This window comes from Dermochelys coriacea, chromosome 18, assembly GCF_009764565.3.
Source record: "Dermochelys coriacea isolate rDerCor1 chromosome 18, rDerCor1.pri.v4, whole genome shotgun sequence".
Lineage (NCBI taxonomy): Eukaryota > Metazoa > Chordata > Testudines > Dermochelyidae > Dermochelys > Dermochelys coriacea.
In genome coordinates this window covers 3,043,670-3,058,181 of record NC_050085.1, presented here as the reverse complement: position 1 = coordinate 3,058,181, position 14,512 = coordinate 3,043,670, and the positions used below count along the sequence as shown (strand labels likewise).

The 14,512-nt window shown below is 45.2% G+C and overlaps 1 protein-coding gene across 1 annotated transcript in view; it reads right to left on the bottom strand.

Annotated features, from left to right (window-relative positions):
* Nucleotides 1-14,410, bottom strand: part of CCDC30 (coiled-coil domain containing 30) — a 127,410-nt gene extending 113,000 nt beyond the window's left edge. Inside the window, exon 1 of the mRNA XM_043500104.1 lies at nucleotides 14,282-14,410. The gene's annotated coding sequence lies outside the window, so the exon portion shown is untranslated. The remainder of the gene's footprint in view (nucleotides 1-14,281) is intronic.
* Between the last annotated feature and the right edge of the window lie 102 nt (nucleotides 14,411-14,512).

Genomic DNA, 14,512 nt, shown 5'->3' with positions numbered 1-14,512 from the left:
TTAGTTCAAAGGGTATTAGTGGAAAATAGGGGGGAGGGGTGTACCTTTAAATTTAGGACCAAAAGAGACAGTGACACTTCAGCCAGGAAAGGACATTAATCCCATATGAGATCTTCACACTTCTGTCTGGGACAAGGTCTCTCCATGCTAATTCTAGGTTGAGCAAAGGATGATCTAGAGCTAAGCTTTAGTGAGAGCCAAGGCATGGACCTGTGTCTATGCCAGGCTTTCAGCTGAAATATTTTGCACTGGCACTGACTCAGGTACAGGTCTGCTTTTGGGGCAATAATGGGGGTGTTCTAGGTGGCCCACAGTGTTTTCAGCACTGCACTATCTAACCCTGCTTGGGTAAGAATGCCAGCATCTTGTCCACACTAGGGCCCCCACTGTTGCTATCACTGCCAGAACTACTCTAGTTTTAGTATGGGGGGGCATTTTTCAGACTTAAAACTAGTGTAGACAGAGCTTCTCAGTTCAGGGAAGCTTCTGAAACCAAGCTTGTTTGTCGAGGAGAAGGGGGATGAATCCACATCCCAAAAGGAATGACCCCGTGACTGCCCCAGCCAGCACCTTAGAATACTATGGGGTAGCTCACACACAGTGGAGATGGCCACTGAACTGGGTAGACAAATAGACCATGGCAAGTCTGCCTGAAAACAGAGAGGCCACTGGGGCTTATGGATGAGAAATGCTATTGAGAGAGAGAAGGTGCAGAAATAATGAGGTGTTGGGGGTCTCTGTGCCCTTCACTTTCCTTTTCTCTTCTCTGACTCTTCCATCCCCCAAGGTCTCTACTTCCCTCCTCACCCTCCCATTCCCACCTCCCAGTCTCTACTTCCCTTTCCTTAGTCATCGCGCACAGTGTCCAGGCCACCAACATGATCTCCCCTTTCATTGCATCCTACATAAGCTCTCCCTTTGGTGTGCAATCTCTCCCCACTCCTGCTGAACCCCATCTACTATGGGGGTTCACTTGCACCTTCCCCTAAAGCAGCTGGTGGTAGTCACTGTCTCAGACAAGACACTGGTTTAGAGGGACCAGTGGCCTGAACCAGCGTGGCCATTCTTATGTTCCTACGGTATTTGTATATCAGGCAGGCATTCCCCTAATAGCCCAGCTGCAGAGTAGCCCCAGCAGTATGATTTGGAGTAGCCCAGATCCAACTACTCATAAATAGCAGCCTCCAAGCCTGGGATGGAGAAATGGCTGCTCCCATTTTATAAAAAGAACAGGAGTACTTGGGGCACCTTAGAGACTAACAATATACTTTTTAGTTCATGTACTGGGGCCCAGTTACTATCTTTAGATTTTAAACTCTTTGGGGCAGGAACTGGGTTTTCTTTACCTTTGTACTGCACCTACTGCAACAATAATACACATAATATAACTGTAATCATCAATGTGATTGGCATTTTACAGTTACTGTTCTATACATTTCTCAAGTAAAAATATAAAGCAACAGCTATTATTTACAGGGTTTGAGAGAGTGGAACAAGGTGTAATCGCTTGAAATACTACATACATTTGAAATGCATTCCCCTTCTCCTCTGAGAGAGGGCAATTAGGCAAAGGAATGATCTGCCTAGGCAGGTGGCTGGAGCAGGCCTTCTAGAAGCCTGCAAGGCGGACCTTGACAAAAAACTTGAGGGGCAAAGGAAACTTCTGCTCCTGAGGGGAGGCCTCTCCGAGCCCATCAACTGTTATAGAAGGAACGACAAGTTAAATATTAGCAAGGTAGAGCAAAACAGGAATTTGGAAGCAATTTGCCCCTGTGGAAACCAGGAAATCTGACTTGTAAGAAAATAACTCACCCAGACACACAGCTATTTTGGTTAGGAGCGTGAGTTTTTACTGATCTAGTTCTACGGGTATAAGCCCTAGTATGGATGAATTGTACTGCTACAAGGGTGCCATTACAAATGTAATTTATTTCCCTCCCCAAATGGCAATAAGCTATGCCAGTATAAGCACTTTTGTTCCAGTATAACTGAGCCCAGACTAGGAGGGGTGCTATACAACTGGCATGGTTAAATTATTGAACTGGGTATGCATAGGCAGGCTCTTAGGCTAGACCTCTCTACATCTTCTCATGTTCTCATGTTCACGTTTTAGACAAACTGCGATGTGCTGCTAATGAGAGCAGTGGAAACACGATGCCATAGTTGTCTCTCATAAAAGCTGTTGGTACCCCAGCACACAAGCAATCGATCTACCCTACAAAAACACTGAGCCTATTAGAAGAGAGCTGTTGAAATGGATTGCAAACTGCCTCAAAGGACAGGAAACTGTTCACTGTGGAGAGAGGCACAGCTTTATTCTTGTGGTTATAAGGGCAGTTTAATAGACCACTAACTGAATCACCGTGTTTTACTCTATCGCTTTAGAACTTTTGATTGATTTTTTACCTGCCTCAGTCTCTAGTGTAGTTATTTTTCATTTATTGGGATTTTCTTACAAGACCTGTTTTCTTCTCTATACATTTCTCTTCTTCACACGGGAGTTCGGCTGTGTCACATAGACCCTATGTTTTCACCAGTGAGTGACATCACCTGGTAAATACGTTGTTAGAGGACCATTATACTTGCTTTGTACAATGTTCTACTCACCCAAAACCTTAATATCCAAAGAAATCCAAAGTTAGGGCATAACTATCAAACATTCCATACCACCCGCCCATCTTCTACGATACTGTCACTGACACAGTACTTACATTTCCCTTACATTTCCACTATGCACTCACACTATACTGAAAAACCTTAACACTCACAGCAGCAACAGGGTCAGTGATATGGTGAGCAAAGACCCAACTGTTTGTGACAAGAGTATAAGCCCTCAGTGTTCCCCTAACTTGCACCCTGACTGCCATGTCCCCTCTGGGCATTGTGACAGCCAGAGAATAACCAGAGTGTAGGAATACAGAAATGCCACAATACATCCCTAGAATACCCCCTGGTATAAGGGGCTTCTGCAGGGTTGGGGTGCAGAGACACTGGCTAGCTCTGTGACTGCCAAAGAGGACCCCTATGCTAGGGATATGCCCAGGACAGTGTGGGCAGGATCCTTATGACTGTTTTGTGGCAGCCAATGAAGTGGGACCATTGTCTTGGATGATGGGAACATCCATTCTGATTCTTGCAAGTTAACTCGGGATCTCAAGACTTGTCTACTTAGTGGTGCACTCCATGTGATTACTGACCCCGTATACAGAGGTGGGTGTACTCTGGATCATACTTATGGGCTGGGATTGGACCTTGGCATGGTCAGCACACCATCTCCTCTGTACACAGATCAGGTCTTACCCAGCTCCTCTCAAAGCATAACTGATTGCCTTGCTCTGCTCTCAGACTGTCTAGGAGTACTCTGGTTTCAGAATTCTCTGCAGGAAAATACAGCAGCTGATCAGGCCATTGTGGTCATCATTTTATCATTGGCCATCACAGGTCCCATGTTCACAGCATCTTTGGGTACAGCTGACAAACAGACAGATCTGCACTTGTCAGGAGAAGCATTGCTTAGTTTAGCTGGTTGTGGCAAAGATTTTTTGCAGTATATGTCATGGCTAAGGTGAAGGCCAAGCTGTCTTCTTAGGTGATGTCTACACTACAGCCTAAGTTGGCAAAACTTATGTCACTCAGGGGTGTGAATATTCCAACCCCAGAGCAACATAAGTGTTCGAGTGCACAGCGCTATGTCGACAGGAGACATAACTTATGCTGCTCGTGGAGGTGGGTTTTTTATACTGATGGGACAGCTTTCTCCTGTCGGCATAGAGCGTCTTCACCAGATGTGCTCCAGCAGCGCAGCTGTAGCAGTACAGCTGTACCGCAGTAGCGCTGTATGTATAGACATGACCTTAGTTAGAATATCTATACTGTGTAGACCAGTGGAACTGTCTCATTCTAGTCATTGCCCTGTCTTGGGCCTTCCATTTTGGTGAAGGAGAGAAAAAAAGTTGTGCAGAAGTAGCTCTACTACTGTCTGAAGGTTTTAATATACTTGACTTATCTGTGGTCTGGTTACAGACTGTGGGAGCCAGGCATTCTGTGTGGAGGGTGCTGGAGCTTGGAACTCTTGTTGGAGCTCCAGAGAATGGAGTCAGGATCATCCATTTGCTCCAGCTGTTGCTGGAGGAAACTAGGCGGTAAAGTAGTGTTTATAGGAACTGGGTGGGAATGGTGGTTGTAGCAAGCTGGCATTGTTTTGTGGGCTGGTCTAGATACTGACAATTACTGGCAGTATGTGGACAACATTGATTTTAATTATGTTTTACTGATGTAAATGCAGGCTTAGACAGTGAGTGCATGTTATCAATAAATATCCCAGGAGCTGCAACAACTGCTTTAGTTAAGATTGCATAATAGTTTCCATACATAAGAATTATTTGCATAACAGTGATATCCCAGCCCAAGCCGCTGATAACACTCTCCCAAAAAGAAATATATAGAAACTAGGTAAAACTGAAGTTTAACTGGAACCCACACAGATTCCTGGGGAATTCTGCACATAAACCAGCAAGCCCGCCCCCCCCCCGCCCAAAATTAACCACTGATAGAAACTTGGCTCACTCTGTTGGTTACACAAATGGCTTCCTACTCACAGCCTAATACTAACACCCTTGGAAATCTTAAAAAGCAAGAAAGCCATCCGTTCAGATGATGGAAGAAAAGTCACAATGAGAAGAGAGAAAGATGTGTTATCATCTACTAGATTTATGTTGACAGGTTTCAGAGTAGCAGCCGTGTTAGTCTGTATTCGCAAAAAGAAAAGGAGGACTGGTGGCACCTTAGAGACTAACAAATTTATTAGAGCATAAGCTTTCGTGAGCTACAGCTCACTTCATCGGATTCATTTCTGTTTTTTCCACCAAATGCATCCGATGAAGTGAGCTGTAGCTCACAAAAGCTTATGCTCTAATAAATTTGTTAGTCTCTAAGGTGCCACAAGTACTCCTTTTCTTTTTTAGATTTATGCTGTTTGTCTGCCATCTAGTGGAGAAAAGACAGGGGAGGGAATGACAATTCGGTGAAAATATTCTCAGCAAGGTAGAGTTGCAATCCCATGGCCATAGGTCACTAATCATTTAAAACACTTGGTGATCAAGATCTTTTTAAAAGTGACATTTTGGGTGCCCAGAGACACCTTAAAAAGGCCCAATTTTCAGAGAGGGCTGAGCACCCACTCTTTGAAAATCAGGCCCTTCAAGGTGTCAGGTTGGGCTTCCAAAATCACTAATCAATTTTTAAAGTCTTGGCCCTTGATTTTCAAGTACTAAACAACTCAGAGTGAATATCAAAAAGAACAGCAACAAATATAAAGACAGGGTAAATTCCAAGCAAATAAACCTACAGTTAATTTAGTACAAGGTTCAGAAAACAAGTGCTTAAAAGTTACAAAATTCCAAATGTAAACTGAGAACGCACAACCTTAACTCTGCCCAATAATGCAGAAATACTTCCAACCCTTGTTGCTGGTGATACTCAATCAGGGCAGGGTGAGTCAATTTTATGTATTTTTTTAATTTAGAGAATATCACTAATAAAGCTTTAGAATAGTAAAAAGTGAGAGAATTCTAGAAATCCAATTTCCTTACTATTTATGCTGTTTATTCACTTTTTACATTTTTTTTCAGATTGGATTATGGCAATCACAGAGTTTAAGGCCAGCAGGGACCATTAGATCATCTAGTCCAGTGCTTTTCGACCTGTGGTCTGTGAACCCCTGGGTCCACAAACTATGTTTAAGGGGGTCTGCAAAAAGTGACTATAAAAATAAAGTTTCAGATCCCAGAAAAGGCATTCTGTTTTTCTGATCAATGAAAGTCTGAATATCTCCACCCATGGGTCAAAACCTTGGCAGTGTTGTCATTCCCCTAGAAGCCCACAGTTTAATGCCCTTTCTCACACTGCGTCAAATGCCGTGCTGAGCACATGCAGCATTTATAGCTGAATTCTCTTCAGTCAGTTTTCAGCTTAAGACTTTTATGGTTGGGGTCTGTGGACCACAGGATGAATTTCCAAAGGGGTCCGCACCTTCAGTTGAAATTTTTTTAAGGGTCCGCAAATGAAAAAAGGTCGAAATCCAGTCTGACCTCCTGAATATCCGGTCCTTAGTACTGCAATGTTGAGGTTTCAGATCCTGCAGGGGAATATTTACTTGTTTAATAACAACTGTTTTCATTGGCATTTTTTAAATTATGGAAACTTTCTGACTGGTTTTTATAAAAACTCATTTCTTGTAGTACACTGTGACCCTGAGCCAGCCTCTCCCAGCTGGCCTGTAAATTACCTCCTCCCAGCTCTGCTGAAACTGGCTGCAAAGGTCACTCAAACAAACAAAACTTTGGGGGCGTGTGGGGGGAGAACCTATCACAACAAAATGTTCTTTTCTCACCAGGAGTCCCTGAGAGGGTGCCGTTTTCACAGTGCTCCTCCACAGCTTGGAAGCAAAGTCAAAGCAGCTTGGTCTTAGGGCTTGTCTACACTACTGGCCAGATCTATGGGCAGCGATCGATCCAGCGGGGGTCGACTTATTGTGTCTAGTATAAACGCAATAAATCGACTGCCCATTGCTCTAGCGTCAACTCCGGTACACCACATCAACAAGATGTCCAAGGGGAATCGATGGGAGAGTGTCTCCTGTCAACACACCACAGTGAAGACACTGCTATAAATAGATCTAAGTACATCAACTTCAGCTATGTTATTCATATAGCTGAAGTTGCATAAATTAGATTGATTTCCTCCCCCCCACCCCCCGTAGTGTACACCAGCCCTCATTCTCCCACTCCCAAGCCTGGGAGAGGTTAACAGACCCTCCTCTTCCTACCAGAGTCTCTCTCCCTTATGAGGAGGAAAGAGGCAGGTTATATGCTGCCCTCCTTCCCAGAACCCATCCTGATCGGCTGAAAGAAGAGAGCTCTGCCCCCTCCTTCCCACATACTACAAGGCTCCTGACCCCAGGCTCTAAACAAAACAGTAGCCTGTGGTTTTCCCCGATACCAGCTGTCACCCCAAGACCACATCCTCTCTCTCAGCATCTGTCTCTGTCCTTCCCTGGGTCTATCTGCCCCAGAACTCCTGGAATGGGATAGTCTGCCTGCCCTGCCTAGGACTTCCCCTCTGACTTTAAAGGGCCAGTATACCATTACACACCACCATCCTTTTACACTCTTTTACAATCCCCATGGTCCTGCTCTCCAGACTTTACCCAGGGGGAAAAAAATTGAATTAGTTTCCCCAGGTTGGTACCAGGCCGGAAGGACAAAGGGCTGTAGGGCCAGTACCAGCAGGTGATTCCACTGTTTATGTCTTTCATAGCTTCGATCCACCATAAAGGCACGTGACCAGTGACTAAAGTGACAACCCATGAGGTAGTAATGTAGCATATCCACTGCCCATTGAACTACTAGGCATGCCTTGGTGGTGGAACACAGAGTTTCTCCAGGCAAAAAGCTTGTGACTTTGGTATAAGACAGAATGCTCCCCTTCAAACTCTTGTGAGAGAACAGCCCTCAAACCTAGTTGTAACACAAATGAGTGATCAGAATCTGGAAGTGTAATATTATAGTCCGGGAGCATAAAATGTCTTTCAAATTACTGAGGCCTCTTTCAAGCTGATCAGTCCCATTCACCAGCTTTGACAACAACTGCTTCATCAGTTCAGTTAATCTAGGACAACAAACTGGGGTACATATAGTCTGTAATACCCTGCTAACTGCCAGAAGTGCCCAGAGTTGCTTCTTTGTGGTAGAAACTAACTGATTCTTCAGAGCCTCTACCGTGGCCTTCAAGGGCTGAATGCCTCCATTCCCAACCTAGCAGCTTAGGTATTTTATTCTTGGTTCCTGAATCTGCACTTTTTGGGTTAGTTGTGAGCCCAGCTGTTCTAACACATAATCCATGAATCACACGAATGTGGCAGATGCTCTGTGCAGAACAAGAGGCGCCAAGGTGAACTGAAGCAGACCAAAAAAAGGGGTGGCAAAAACAGTCCTTCTCTAGAGATTCTGGTGTTAGGGGGGAATCTGCTGGTCACCAGATCCAAGGCTGGTGGATTCTTTTTAAGACGAGCATTTCAGAGACAACATTTTTTCTATATAAATATTACTTTGGTGTCCTGTAACCAAACAGCCTGCTTTAAAGCAACGTCATAGCCCCAGTGGGAACAAACCTGCAAGGTCTGAGCCTAAGCTAGACCTGCTGAGGCGAGCATGGTTGATACATGGGGGAGTGCAACCCACCAAGTGATCCAAGAGTGGGAAAATGGAATAGAATTACCCCAAGAGAGGTGAGTGCCCAAGACCTAGAGGGGATGCATTCAGAGGTGCAGTTTGCCCCATAACTGTGACAGGCTCTAGTTAAAAGAAAAGGAGTACTTGTGGCATCTTAGAGACTAACAAATTTATTTGAGAATAAGCTTTCATGAGCTACAGCTCACTTCACAGATGCATCTATAGCTCACGAAGGCTTATGATCAAATAAATTTGTTAGTCTCTAATGTGCCACAAGTCCTCCTTTTCTTTTTGTGGATACAGACTAACACGGCTGCTACTCTGAAACCAGTCTGTAGTTAGATTCTCACGGTCCCAGAGTGACCAGTTGTTCCATCATCTGAAGGATGCACTGCATTATAATGGTTCTGCAAGAGGGGGGACCCTTCCATCCTTAACTATGAGATCCAGCTTTCCTTGTGGTCACTGCCCATACCAAAACAAGGGGAAAGTCCCATGGACATGTGGGATACCTCACAGATTGCAAAGAGGAGATATGGCAATAACCTATCCCCATCTTTTGCATCTGTTTCCACAAGTTTCTGGAGCATTAATTTCAGGGTGCGGGGAAACCACTTCATCAGTTGGTCTGTGGTACTAGTGGGTTTTACCTTCAGTAGCCACCATACCTCTTAACCTGTAGGACACAACATTAATTCTGAGCCAGTAAGGATATCTGTGGGCAACTCTACCCAGGAGAGGAGGGGTGGCCAACCTGTGGCTCCAGAGCCACATTCGACTCTTCAGAAGTTAATATGAGGCTCCTTGTATAGGCACCGAATCCAGGGTTGGAGCTACAAGCGCCAACTTTCCAATGTGCCGGGGGTGCTCACTGCTCAAGCCCTGGCTCTGCCACAGGCTCCACCCCGTCCCCTAAGCCTGCCGTTCCCCCACCCCTCTCCCCCAGAGCCTCCTGCATGCCATGAAACAGCTGATTGGAAGGTGTGGGGATGGAGGGAGAGGTGCTGATTCGCAGGGCTGACGCTGGGTGGGAGACGCTGGGAGCGGGTGTGGGGGAGCTGCTGATGTATTACTGAGGCTCTTTGGCAATGTACATCGGTAAATTCTGGCTCCTTCTCAGGTTCAGTTTGGCCAGCCCTGCAGGAGAATATTTGCCACTATAACTTCCTCTAGGTGCCACTCATTGGCATTCAACATGATGCACACACCCAGCGAGTTTCCTTATAAATCCCTGACCAGAAAGTGGGCTAACAGTGATTTTGTCCCATCCTAGGTGACATAGGCTTGACAAAGCCCTGGCTGGGATGATTTAGTTGGGGATTGATCCTGCTTTGAGCAGGGGGTTGGACTACATGATCTCCTGAGGTCCCTTCCAACCCTGATATTCTATGATTCTATGATACACAGGACACAACATGTTTCAGCTGTAGGATTTTCCCTTCGTGGTAGTGAAGGTGCTGGCAGCTGGTATCTCCCTCAGTCTGCAAGTTCTGCTCTATTCCACAGAGCAGGTCATTCTCCAATGGGAAGTGGGGGTAGTCTGCAGCCTTCCCATCCCCGCCAGCTGGAGATATGCCTTTCTCACAGAGGTGTCCACTTGTTGCTCAGCCACTACGTCAAAAATTGGCCAGAATGTGGTGTTTGGTCTAGTGGTCCCTCTTGTACCCCTGTGGTAGCCACATTCTCCTTGCCCTGATCAGTGGAAGTACTTCCCCTTGTCCTCATCTGTGACGGCCATTTCATTTTCCCTTCTCTAGTGTGAGTCAAATTCACTATGGCCTTCCATTTCCAGCTTCTGGACTTCCAGGGACAGAACCAAACTTTACAAAGATCTGAGTCAACCAGGGGGAGTGCAAGCATAAATCCCTCAGGTGGGCTCTCTCCTTCTTGCCTGGGTCCTAACTGTAGGGCAAGAGTTGAATCTAGTAGGTCCCAGAAATGCTTCCAATCTCATCCAATCCCCATCAGCCTGGGTAAGGTTCTTCAGATTTCTACCAGAATCTCCTCTTCACGATTCCCCATCCACATGACTACAATAGGAGTGAGAGAAGGCTTTGCATCTCCAAGTACAAATGAAATAACAAATATGTGTTTAGCAAGTAGTCTGCTAGTATCAGATCCCCTCAGACTGGTGTCTGGCTACATCCTGAGACCACTAGGCCAGATGTGGTTTTCCCTTCATTTTGGAGAGGCAGCAGAAATCCACCAGGTGCCTTCACTGATACACATACCGTAAAGCTACAAGTCTGCTGCTGTCCTGAAAAATCTCGCTCCATTAGTAATCAGAATTTCTTTATCTATTCAAGACAACTGCACCAAAAGTATTTTCTGAAACGCTCAGGTTGTCAAGAGCAGGGCAAAGAATCAGGCTACTGACACCTCTCCACTCTCTGCTGCACCCTATGTAAATGCAGCACAGAAACTGCACCACTATGTATGCATCACTCCCCTTTTATTCACTAATCCAACACACACCAGTCACAAAAAGAAAAGTTAAGGAAAATTGCAGCGGGCTATGAAAGGTATTTAAACACAATATTCAGCAGAATTACAAAGAAAAGCAGTCACTAAAAAAGCATAAAATTGTCCCTGCTGGAAGTGATTGCAGGGGTTTAGGAAACAGGAACATTACTCACAGAAACTGAAATATGAATACAATAATTATATTAAACAAAATTAAGAAGCTAACATAAACTGACATTGTGAAATTGTAACATCATCGATCAGGCCTGAGAATACCATGTCACTATTAGGTCTTTCAAAGTTGTTTTTAAGTAAACTCTGAGCCTGATCCCAGTCTGACTGAAGTCAATGACAAAACTCATTGGCTTCAGTGGGAGCAGGATTCGACCCCTTTTGGTTAACTGAATAAATATAGCACCTTTCAATGTCTGTTCTAAACTGATTTAAAATTTTAATGGTATACAATAATTTTAATGGTTTCAGAGTAGCAGCCGTGTTAGTCTGTATTCGCAAAGAGAAAAGGAGTACTTGTGGCACCTTAGAGACTAACAAATTTATTAGAGCATAAGCTTTCGTGAGCTCTCTCTCCTCTGTTTTTTCCACCAAATGCATCCGATGAAGTGAGCTGTAGCTCACGAAAGCTTATGCTCTAATAAATTTGTTAGTCTCTAAGGTGCCACAAGTACTCCTTTTCTCTTTGCGAATAATTTTAATGGTATACAATATAGGCAGGGCAGAAAAGGTGGGGGAGTTGCGTTGTATGTAAGAGAGCAATATAACTGCTCAGAGCTCCGGTATAAAACTGCAGAAAAACCTGAGAGTCTCTGGATTAAGTTTAGAAGTGTGAGCAACAAGGGTGATGTCGTGGTGGGAGTCTGCTATAGACCACCGGACCAGGGGGATGAGGTGGACGAGGCTTTCTTCCGGCAACTAACGGAAATTACTAGATCGCAGGCCCTGGTTCTCATGGGAGACTTCAATCACCCTGAAATCTGCTGGGAGAGCAATACAGTGCTGCACAGACAATCCAAGAAGTTTTTGGAAAGTGTAGGGGACAATTTCCTTGTGCAAGTGCTGGAGGAACCAACTAGGGCAGAGCTCTTCTTGACCTGCTGCTTACAGACCAGGAAGAATTAGTAGGGGAAGCAAAAGCAGATGGGAACTTGGGAGGCAGTTACCATGAGATGGTCGAGTTCAGGATCCTGACAAAAGGAAGAAAGGAGAGCAGCAGAATACAGACCCTGGACTTCAGAAAAGCAGACTGACTCCCTCAGGGAACTGATGGGCAGGATCCCCTGGGAGAACAACATGAGGGGGAAAGGAGTCCAGGAGAGCTGGCTGTATTTTAAAGAATCCTGACTGAGGTTACAGGAACAAACCATCCCAATGTTTAGAAAGAATAGTAAATATGGCAGACGACCACACTGGCTTCACAGTGAAATCCTTGCTGATCTTAAACACAAAAAAGAAGCTTACAAGAAGTGGAAGATTGGACAAATGACCAGGGAGGAGTATAAAAAGATTGCTCAGGCATGCAGGAGTGAAATCAGGAAGGCCAAATCACACTTGGAGTTGTAGCTAGCAAGAGATGTTAAGAGTAACAAGAAGGGTTTCTTCAGGTGTGTTAGCAACAAGAAGAAAGTCAAGGAAAGTGTGGGCCCCTTACTGAATGAGGGAGGCAACCTCATGACAGAAGATGTGGAAAAAGCTAATGTACTCAATGCTTTTTTTGCCTCTGTCTTCATGAACAAGGTCAAGTCCCAGACTACTGCAGTAGGCAGCACAGTATGGGGAGGAGGTGACCAGTCCCCTGTGGAGAAAGAAATGGTTCAGGACTATTTAGAAAAGCTGGACGAGCACAAGTCCATGGGGCTGGATGCGCTACATCCCAGAGTGCTAAAGGAGTTGGCGGATGAGATTGAAGAGCCATTGGCCATTATCTTTGAAAACTCATGGCGATCGGGGGAGGTACCGGACGACGGGAAAAAGGCTAATGTAGTGCCCTTCTTTAAAAAAGGGAAGAAAGAGGATCCGGGGAACTACAGGCCAGTCAGCCTCACCACAGTCCCTGGAAAAATCATGGAGCAGGTCCTCAAGGAATCATTTTTGAAGCACTTAGAGGAAAGGAAAGTGATCAGGAACAGTCAGCATGGATTCACCAAGGGCAAGTCATTCCTGACTAATCTAATTGCCTTCTATGACGAAATAACGGTTTCTGTGGATGAGGGGAAAGCAGTGGACGTGTTATTCCTTGACTTTAGCGAAGCTTTTGATATGGTCTCCTACAGTATTCTTGCCAGCAAGTTAAAGAAGTATGGGCTGGTTGAATGGACTATAAGGTTGATAGAAAGCTGGCTAGATCATCTGGCTCAATGGGTAGTGATCAATGGCTCCGTGTCTAGTTGGCAGTCGGTATCAAGTGGAGTGCCCCAAGGGTCGGTCCTGCAGCCAGTTTTGTTCAATATCTTGATTAATGATCTGGAAGATGGCGTGGATTGCATCCTCAGCAAGTTTGCAGATGACACTGAACTGGGAGGAGAGGTAGATACGCCGGAGGGTAGGGATAGGATATAGAGGGACCTAGACAAATTAGAGGATTGGGCCAAAAGAAATCTGATGAGGTTCAACAAGGATGAGTGCAGAGTCCTCCACTTAGGACGGAAGAATCCCATGCACCACTACAGACTAGGGAACGAATGGCTAGGCAGCAGTTCTGCAGAAAAGGACTTAGGGGTTACAGTGGACGAGAGCTGGATATGAGTCAACAGTGTGCCCTTGTTGCCAAGAAGGCTAACGGTATTTTGGGCTGTATAAGTAGGAGCATTGCCAGTAGATCGAGGGACTCTATTCGACATTGGTGAGGCCTCATCTGGAGTACTGTGTCCAGTTTTGGGCCCCACACTACAAGAAGGGTGTGGAAAAATTGGAAAACATCCAGCGGAGGGCAACAAAAATGATTAGGGGACTGGAACACACGACTTATGAGGAGAGGCTGAGGGAACTGGGATTGTTTAGTCTGCGGAAGAGAAGAATGAGGGGGGATTTGATAGCTGCGTTCAACTACCTGCAAGGGGGTTCCAAAGAGGATGGATCTAGACTGTTCTCAGTGGTAGCAGATGACAGAACAAGGAGTAATGGTCTCAAGTTGCAGTGGGGGAGGTTTAGGTTGGATATTAGGAAAAACTTTTTCACTAGGAGGGTGGTGAAACACTGGAATGCGTTACCTAGGGAGGTGGTGGAATCTCCTTCCTTTGAGGTTTTTAAGGTCAGGCTTTACAAAGCCTGGCTGGGATGATTTAGTTGGGGATTGGTCCTGCTTTGAGCAGGGGGTTGGACTAGATGATCTCCTGAGGTCCCTTCCAACCCTGATATTCTGTGATTCTAATTTATACATACAGTCTGTCTACCTAGATAATTGTATATCACACAGACTTATCTATAACATCTAGTTCTTAAAGTACAAGAAAAAATCACTCTTGTTTCCTGCAAGGCAGCACTCAACCAGCTTCCCTGAATAACCTCTAGCCCCTAACATATGTTACAGCATAAATACGGAAGCGCTTTCAGAGAGAGGAGAGAGGGATTACCCTGCTGGAGTTGCAGTTGTGTAAACTCAATTCTGAGTTGTTCATTTTCTTTTTCAAACTCAGTGGTGAAAGCATCTCGCTCTGCTGTGAGACTACGGACATGGCCCACATAATGCTCCACCTAGAAACAAAGAGAGCAACAAAATTTCAAACTTTGGATGTGTGACTTTTATTTACAAACAAGTCATTAGCATCACTAGCTCACACAGTACCCTCGGAAGTTACAGTATG